The sequence below is a fragment of the Capsicum annuum genome, chromosome 1 (assembly GCF_002878395.1).
Source record: "Capsicum annuum cultivar UCD-10X-F1 chromosome 1, UCD10Xv1.1, whole genome shotgun sequence".
NCBI classification, from domain to species: Eukaryota; Viridiplantae; Streptophyta; class Magnoliopsida; order Solanales; family Solanaceae; genus Capsicum; species Capsicum annuum.
In genome coordinates, this window is record NC_061111.1 from 56,491,657 (window position 1) to 56,500,289 (window position 8,633).

General features: G+C 34.7%; 1 pseudogene; it reads left to right on the forward strand.

Annotated features, from left to right (window-relative positions):
* Window positions 1-283: 283 nt before the first annotated feature.
* On the forward strand, window positions 284-3,716 carry LOC124897699 (annotated as a pseudogene).
* Window positions 3,717-8,633: the final 4,917 nt, after the last annotated feature.

The window sequence follows — 8,633 nt, forward strand, 5'->3', positions numbered from 1 at the left end:
ATTGTTAAGAAATCTGACACATCTAAACTCGTGGGCTCAATATTATCTTCAGAGATAAAGTTTGCCCCTACGTTGTTATCCATTTACTTAAGGGATTCCTGATAGATCTTTACCAAATGCTTTGGCATATGAAAGGTATGCGTCCAATGCCCCTTTCTGCCTCATTGATAACACTTATTTTCAAAGTTTGTTCTTGACACTGTTTCAGTAGCTTTACCCTTTTAGTGTTAAGGTTCATTGTTTAGTGTGAGGCGATATATCTACCTCAACAACAACTACGACCATGACCACGTCCACAACTGAGGCCAGAGCTTCTTTTATGCCTGATTTGGTGAAAATTTACAACATTCACTTAAGGGAATGGAGCAGTACCAGGAGGTCGACTTTCTTAATTTTTCATTTAAAGATCATTATGTTGTTTGGCAACAAGAAGATGAGAAATCAATTCCGAATAGTTTTTGAATTCCATTTCTTGGTACTGCTGCTGCAGGAGGATACTCAAGGTAGGAAAAGTAGAGAATATTTTCTCTAATATGTTGTAATTTGTGATATCTTTTTTACATAAATTCAACTGATATTTAATTCTAAACATGGAAGAATTATAAGAAGTTATATTTTTTAAATCTTGTAACCTCAAAGGGTCCATTCATAATGTGCTTGTGGAAGGATGACTATCTTTAGGTGGTCGTATCTTTTTTAAAAAATTATTTCAAAATATATGGGGCTCCTTAATAGTGAGGTATTCTATTTTCAAATCTTCGTTAAGATGATGGCGGAGAAATACCATGGCCTTTGCACAGTCCTGATTTGATGCTTGATTGTCATTTTTAATGGTGTCTGTCATACCCATCGCATTCAAATATATTTTAGCATTCAGTGCCCAGGATATGTAGGTTTTGCCTGATATATCTAGGGCAACAAATCTGTGTTTGGATATATTTTATATTATTGTAAGAAAAGTAAATACTTACCTTAAATATTATAAAAAAGATTTTGTAGAGACTCGTATTGATAACATCTTATAAAAATATTTAAAAGTAAACAAAAGTAAATACATACAAAAATGGAGAGTGCAAAGTTCATCCTCATTTAGTCTTGATAATGGCTCTTTATAGACAAAACATAAAATGGATATTTATCCAAAATAAAGGGGTAGAGGATGAATCATATTCGTACTTATATAGTAGGGATCCACATGGCATTTTGACCGACACATGGACTTCTATATGCTTCTATATGTTACATAACACTAGTTATGTTTTTTATTTATTTTTTATTTTAATTTATCTACTTATACAAAACTTGTCAGGTTAATACCTAAATTCCCATTGTACTTGGAGCTCAAATTGAAAAAAGTGTTGCAGCAAAATAGAACTAAGATATGACAAAAAATCCTATTAAGAGAGTAAATGAAGGTCTTAGAGCTTTGGTTATAAGATATGAAAAAATGTCCTATTAAGATAGTAACTAAAGGTCTTAGAGCTTTGGTTATTATTCATCTATTTTGTGATGTGATTCATTTGATTATTATGTTCAAAAGGACCTTCTTTGGAGGATGATGAAGTTGTTGGGTTTGATGAGGAAGCTACTAAAGTGATCAAGCAACTTGTTGAACGATCGTCGAGATCTCTGGACACTATCCCAATAGTGGGTATGTTTGGACTTGGAAAAACTACAATGGCAAGGAAACTCTACAATGATCCTAAGCTTACATATGAATTTTTCACCATCCTTTGGGTTTACGTTGGTCAGGAATACAAAATAAAGGTTATTTTTCTTAGGATTCTTAAATTCTTCATGAAGGGTATAAAAGATTATCTCAATGACGATGTGGCGTGTTAGCTAAGGTAATAAATGGCTATATGAGTAAAGATGCCAGATGTCTCATTATTTTGGATGATGTATGGGAAGCAACAGTTATTGATGACATTAAGAAAGTTTTCCCAGAAAACCAAAGGAGCATCAAATAATGATGACCACACGCGAAAGAAATCTAGCTACTTATGCCAATCCAGATCCCCATGATCTGAAATTTGTAACTCCAAAAGAAAGTTTTGAATTGTTAGTGAAAAAAGTTTTTGGCAAGGGAAGTTGTCTTGATGAATTGGTAGTACTTGAAGAAAAAATTACAGAAAGCTGTGATGGAGTACCACTTGAAGTAGTGGTAATTGCAGGAGCATTAAAAGTTTTTCCCTACAAAAATGATTGGCAAAGAGTTCAAAAAGGTGTGGCACAACATCTTATTAAGAAAAAAGAAGAGAGCTACTCAAAATTTGTAGAGATTAGTTTTGATCATTTGCCTCAATAAGTGTAGGCATGCTTTTTATATTATGGTGTCTTTCCTCGAGGATTTGATATCCCTTCTTGGAAATTAATTTGTTTGTGGATAGCGGAAGGTGGAGTAAGGCCACAACTGACAATACACTCTTGAGGAGATCGCTGATTTTTATTTGAACGATTTTGTCAACAGAAATTTAGTGATATTGATGAAAAAGAAGTCCGATGGTCAAATAAAAACATAATGGCTTCAGGACATGCTACATGAGTTCTACAGAACAGAGGCTAGTAAAACTTAGCTTAACCAGAAAATGTATCTAACATCCGATCAAGCTATTTCTTCCATTCAAGACAAGGATACTTACCATCGGTTGTGTATTGAACCCTCTATTCTGAGTAAGTTTCTCCCTGATAAACCTTTTGTAGAACACGTTAGATCATTGTATTTTTTTCCTCAGAACAAAAACAAATTGATTTGTCTCCAAATGAAATTAAACTCATCCACAAAGCATTTCTACTTATCAAGGTCTTGGACGTTGAACCCATCAAATTCCTTTTCTCCAGGGAATTTCACCAGTTATATTATTTGAGATATGTTGCCATCCCAGGTGACTTCAAGGCCCTTCCTTTGACCTTTGGTAAATTTTAGAATTTACAAACTCACTTAATACAAGTACCTCAGAGCCTGCCATTGACATAACAGCAGATATATGGAACATGTACAGCTGAGGCATCTGCACACCAACATACCTGCAAAATTGCCATCATGTACAACCACAACAGGTAGAACTTCTTGTCTACAAACTATTTCTATGGTTTCACCAAAAATTTGCAAGAAAGATGTGCTCGCCAAGTCCAGTAATCTAAAAAAAATGAGCATTCGAGGGAAAATGGCAACTTTTCTTAAATCTGGGAGTGGAATCAGCAATCCTTAAGAAATGAAGTGCCTAGAACATTTGAAGTTGTTGAATGATTTTCTTTAGATGAACAAAGCGGTTCACCTTCTTACAACATTCTTCAGACTCGTAAGTACAGAGAATAAGTTAACTCTAGCAAGAACAAGGTTTTGTTGGAATGATGCGAATAGATTGGCATAGTTGGAATCCCTAGAGGTCCTAAAGTTGAAATAAAATACATTCGTAGGTGTGTCTTGGGAGCCAGAGATAGGAGGTTTTAGTACGCTTCAGGTTTTGTGGATTTAAAGGTCGGAATTAGAATCTTGAGAGGCATCATATCTTAACTTCCCAATACTTCGGCACCTTGTTCTTATCTTGTGTGATATACTCAAGGCTATGCCACTTGAGTTGGCTGATATACATAGCTTTCAAGATATGAGACTGGACAATACAAGCAAAGCAGCAATCAAATCTATAAAAGAGATCGAAAGCAAGAAACAAAAATTCATGCTCACCATGTTCCCTCCTAAAACTGACTTCTAAAACACACAGTGAAGGTTTAAAGGTCAGTTGAATTCATTTATTTTAATCGACATGATTAAATTGTTATTTCCCATAATATAGTCGGGTATGAAGATTCAGTATATTAGAAAAACAACTTCAACTCAAGTTCAAGTATAAACAAGAACACAATAAAGTATCAAATACCCTCAACACAAGATCAAAATGACCATTCCAAGAGGTGTATTTATTTTTCATAAAAATAAAGATGAAAAAGAAATTGGATAGGCCAAGTCATCCGAATTCACAGAGTTTTCTTAAGGAAATAATTCCCTTCACTGTATCTAAGGTTGTGGAATTTTTCCTTTAAGAATAAAATGGCCAACAATACAACTATAGCGGTACCTCAAATAGTCGGATTCTACGAACGCACTCAATGATTTTTATGATCACACAAAGTATTTTGATGACAAGAAGAATGTTTTTTAATTCAAAAAATTTCATTCTCAAAACCTGTGGAAGAAAGTAGGTTTTTATAGCCATAACATGCCTCTTCGAAAAGGTGGCATTGGTTCAATTTAGAGGTGTGACTTTTTCCTGAAAATGCATGTCTGTTTATTCTAAACAGTGCATTTGTTCCGTACAGGTATGTCACTTCGTGAATCAGAGTGTATTTTTGTTGAAAAATTGCAACTTTCTATAGCATTTGTTCGAAAATAGTGCATCAATTCATGAAGCAGTGCAACCTTCTGCAGCAGCATCAGTTCAAAAATGTACACCAATTTATGAAATAATGGCGCTAGTTCATTCAAACCGGTGAAGCAGTGCACTGTATACATGCATTTATAAATGGAGTTTCAAAACATTGTTTTTGGATTGAACTTATTTATTTCTATCAAATAAAATTTGTCCAAAAAGATAGATCTCATCAATTGATCATTTGACAAATTCAAATTCAAATCCGAAGCCGAGCCGAGCATACGACGACAACGACGGCGTGAGGCATCATCTAGTTCTTGCCTCACTATCCATGTGGAGTTAGTGTTTCTCAATATAAACACCCTCAAGTTCTCTTCTTCCACCAATGTTGGAGAAGGAGTAAACTTGCCAATTTGGGAGTACACTTTCCATTTTTGTGTCTCCTTCCCTCCACTTTTTTACTCTCTATTTTTTCATTCACACTTTTTTCATCTACTATGAATCCCCCACATGAATGCAGAATGGCTATTTTTTGTAAAACTTTTATGGACAAGTAGGTAATCATCAAGCAAAGACTGATTGCATCTAGATAAGTGGGTTTCCCTTTGAACTTTCCATACTAAACATGCATAGGATGCACTCGGTCAATTGGTAGATTGGATATCTTTGAACCGTTGAGATTTAATGTACACCTATACAACACATGTCACACAACCTGCCTTTTACCGTTTATGATTCTCATAATTTTGTTCTTTTCAGCTATGAACACGTCCCGATTTCATGAGAGCTTAGAGAATAGGCCTTTACTAACATTCTCTTTGAAGCGGCTTCCACTTCGCCCTCACATAGGTGATTTCTAAATGTTCAATCCTATAGATTAAACTATTTGGTCAAATATACCAAATTTACATAGTCATTAAAAGACTTTTCACCTTAAGTCTTACCTAGTTTACTATACATTGTCTACATCATGAGAATGGGTTGGGTAATTGACAATGTTAAACCTGTTAGACACAACTTTATTTGATCTCCTTAAACCTAGCTCTTGGGATCTCCAGTCTGCTAGGTAGAGTTACCGCCATGCTGACTCATCCTAGGTTTTAAACCCATTCCCTTGGATATTCTTTCCACTCCTTCTCTAGATAGGCCTTTTGTAAGTGGATCCGACACATTATCCTTTGACTTTACATAGTCAATAGTGATAATTCCACTAGAGAGAAGTTCCCTAATGGTATTATATCTCCGTTGTATGTAAAGAGATTTACCGTTGTACATCATGCTCCCTGCCCTACTTATTGTCACTTGGTTATCATAGTGTATATATACTGGTGCCACTGGCTTGGGCCAATACAAAATATCTTCCAAGAAATTTTGGAGCCATTCTGCTTCTTCACCGGCTTTATCTAAAGCTATAAATTCAGATTTCGTTGTAGAGCGAGTAATACAAGTCTATTTGGATGATTTCCAAGAAACTGCTCCTCCACCAATAGTAAATCATATCCACTTGTGAATTTTACTTCGTCCGATCTGGTTATCCAATTTGTATCACTATATCCTTTAAGTACCACAGGATATTTATTATAATGCAACGCATAGTTTTGAGTGTATTTAAGATATCCCAAAACTCTTTTCATAGCCATCCAATGAGTTTTGTTGGGATTGCCCGTGTACCGACTCAATTTACTAATTGAACATGCTATGTCTAGTTGTGTATAGTTAATTATATACATTAAACATCCCAATACTCTTGCGTACTCCAATTGTGAGTCACTTTTACCTTCATTCTTTTGAAGTGCAAAGTTCACATCCAATGGAGTCTTGGCAATACCGAATTCAATATAGTTGAACTTCTCAAGTACTTTTTCGATATAATGAGACTGTGACAATGCTAACTCTTGTGGATTTTGATGGATTCTTATACCTAAAATCACATCTGCAACTCCAAGGTCTTTCATATCAAACTTGCTCTCGAGCATTTATTTAGTTGCATTTATGTCATAAATGTCTCTGTTGATGATCAACATATCATCCACATATAAACAAACAATGACTTGGTGATTTGGTGTGTCTTTAATATATACACATTTATCATATTCATTTATCTTGAATCCGTTTGCCAACATGGTTTGGTCAAACTTTGCATGTCATTGCTTAGGTTCTTGTTTTAGTCCATAAAGTGACTTAGCAAGTTTACACACCTTATTTTCTTTTCCTGGAATCACAAAACCCTCAGGTTGTTCCATGTATATTTCTTCCTCCAAATCTTCATTTAGGAATGCGGTCTTCATATCCATTTGATGAATTTTAAGATCATATACCGCTACTAAGGCAATTAACATTAGAATCGAGGTTATCCTTGTTACTGGCGAGTATGTACCAAAGTAATCAAGGCCTTCCTTCTGTTTGAAGCCTTTTACTATAAGTCTTACTTTGTATTTATCAATAGTATCATCCACCTTCATTTTTCTTTTGAAGATCCATTTAGAACCTAAAGGTTTATTTTTGAGAGGAAGGTCAACCAATTCCAATGTATGGTCACTTAAGATTGAATCTATCTCACTATTGAATGCCTCTTTCCAAAAGGATGAGTTTGATGATGACATCGCTTCTTTAAATGTTTGAGGCTCATTTTCTAAAAGAAATATTAAAAAATCCAATCCAAATGAAGTTGACGTTCTTTGACATGTACTACGTCTTGGATTTTATTCATTATGTACATTCTCACTTGGTTCATCTCGAGGTCATTTAGATCCTCCACTAGACTGTTCATGTCTAATTTTATACGGGTAAATGTTTTCAAAGAATTCAGTATTGTCTGATTCAATTACCATATTTTTATTAATATCCAGATGTCTGGATTTATGAACCAAAAATCAACATGCTTTACTACTTTTTGCATATCCTATGAACACGCAGTCTACCGTTTTAGGTCCTATCTTAACCCTTTTAGGTATAGGAACTTGAACCTTTGCTAGACACCCCCACACTTTGAAATATTTCAAGTTGGGTTTCCTCCCTTTCCATTTTTCGTAAGAAATTGATTATGTCTTACTATGGGAAACTCTTTTGAGTATACGATTGGCCGTAAGGATAGCCTTCCCCCATAAGTTTTACGTTAAATCAGAACTTATAAGTAAAGCATTCATCATATCCTTCAAAGTTTGGTTTTTTCTTTCTAGAATTCCATTAAATTAAGGTGAATATAGGGTCGTAGTTTGATGGATTATTCCATTCTCTACACATATTTGCGCAAAGGGAGATTCATATTCTCCGTCCCTATCACTTCTTATCATTTTGATCTTCTTGTCTAAATGATTTTCAACTTTAATTTTATATTTCCTAAACGCATCTATTGCTTCATCCTTACTATTTAGCAAGTAGACATAATAATATATAGTGCAATCATCAATAAAAGTTATGAAATACTTTTTCCCACCATGTGATGGTGTTGACTTCATATAACAAATGTTAGTATGTATTAAGTCTAAGAGATTGGAATTCCTTTCAACAGACTTGTAAGGATGCTTTGCATACTTCGATTCCACACACGTTTGACACTTTGATTTATTGCACTCAAAGTTGGGCAAAACTTCTAAGTTAATCAATTTTTGTAATGTTTTGTAATTAACATAACCTAAATGTTCATGCCATAAATCATAAAACTCAAGCAAATAAGAAGAATTTAAACTTTCATTTATTTCAACAGTCATTACATTCATCTTATAAAGGCCTTCGGTCAGATAGCCTTTCCCTACATACATTTCTCCTTTACTAATTTCAATTTTTCCAGAAATGGTTACACATTTGAATCCGTTCTTATCTAGGAGTGAAATAGAAATCAAGTTCCTACGTAACTCTGAAACATATAACACATTGTTCAGTGTCAAGACCTTGCCGAAAGTTATCTTTAAGCAAATTTTTCCTGTTCCCTCCACCTTAGAAGTAGCGAAGTTATCATGTAGATCATTTCTTCTGCTTGATCCTGAGAAAATGACGAAAACAACTCCTTGTTGGCACATACATGGCGGGTGGCACCAAAATCCATCCACCATTCGCGAGGATTCCCCACCAAGTTGCATTCTAAGAACATAGCACACAAATCATCACATTCTTTGTTGGATTCAATCATATTTTCTTGATCTTTTTTCTTGCCTTTCTTTGGGGCTCGACAAACTGTGGACTTATGGCCAATTTTTCCATAATTGAAGCATTTTTCCTTGAACTTTTTCTTGGGTAGATTGCTTCCATGTTCAACTTTCT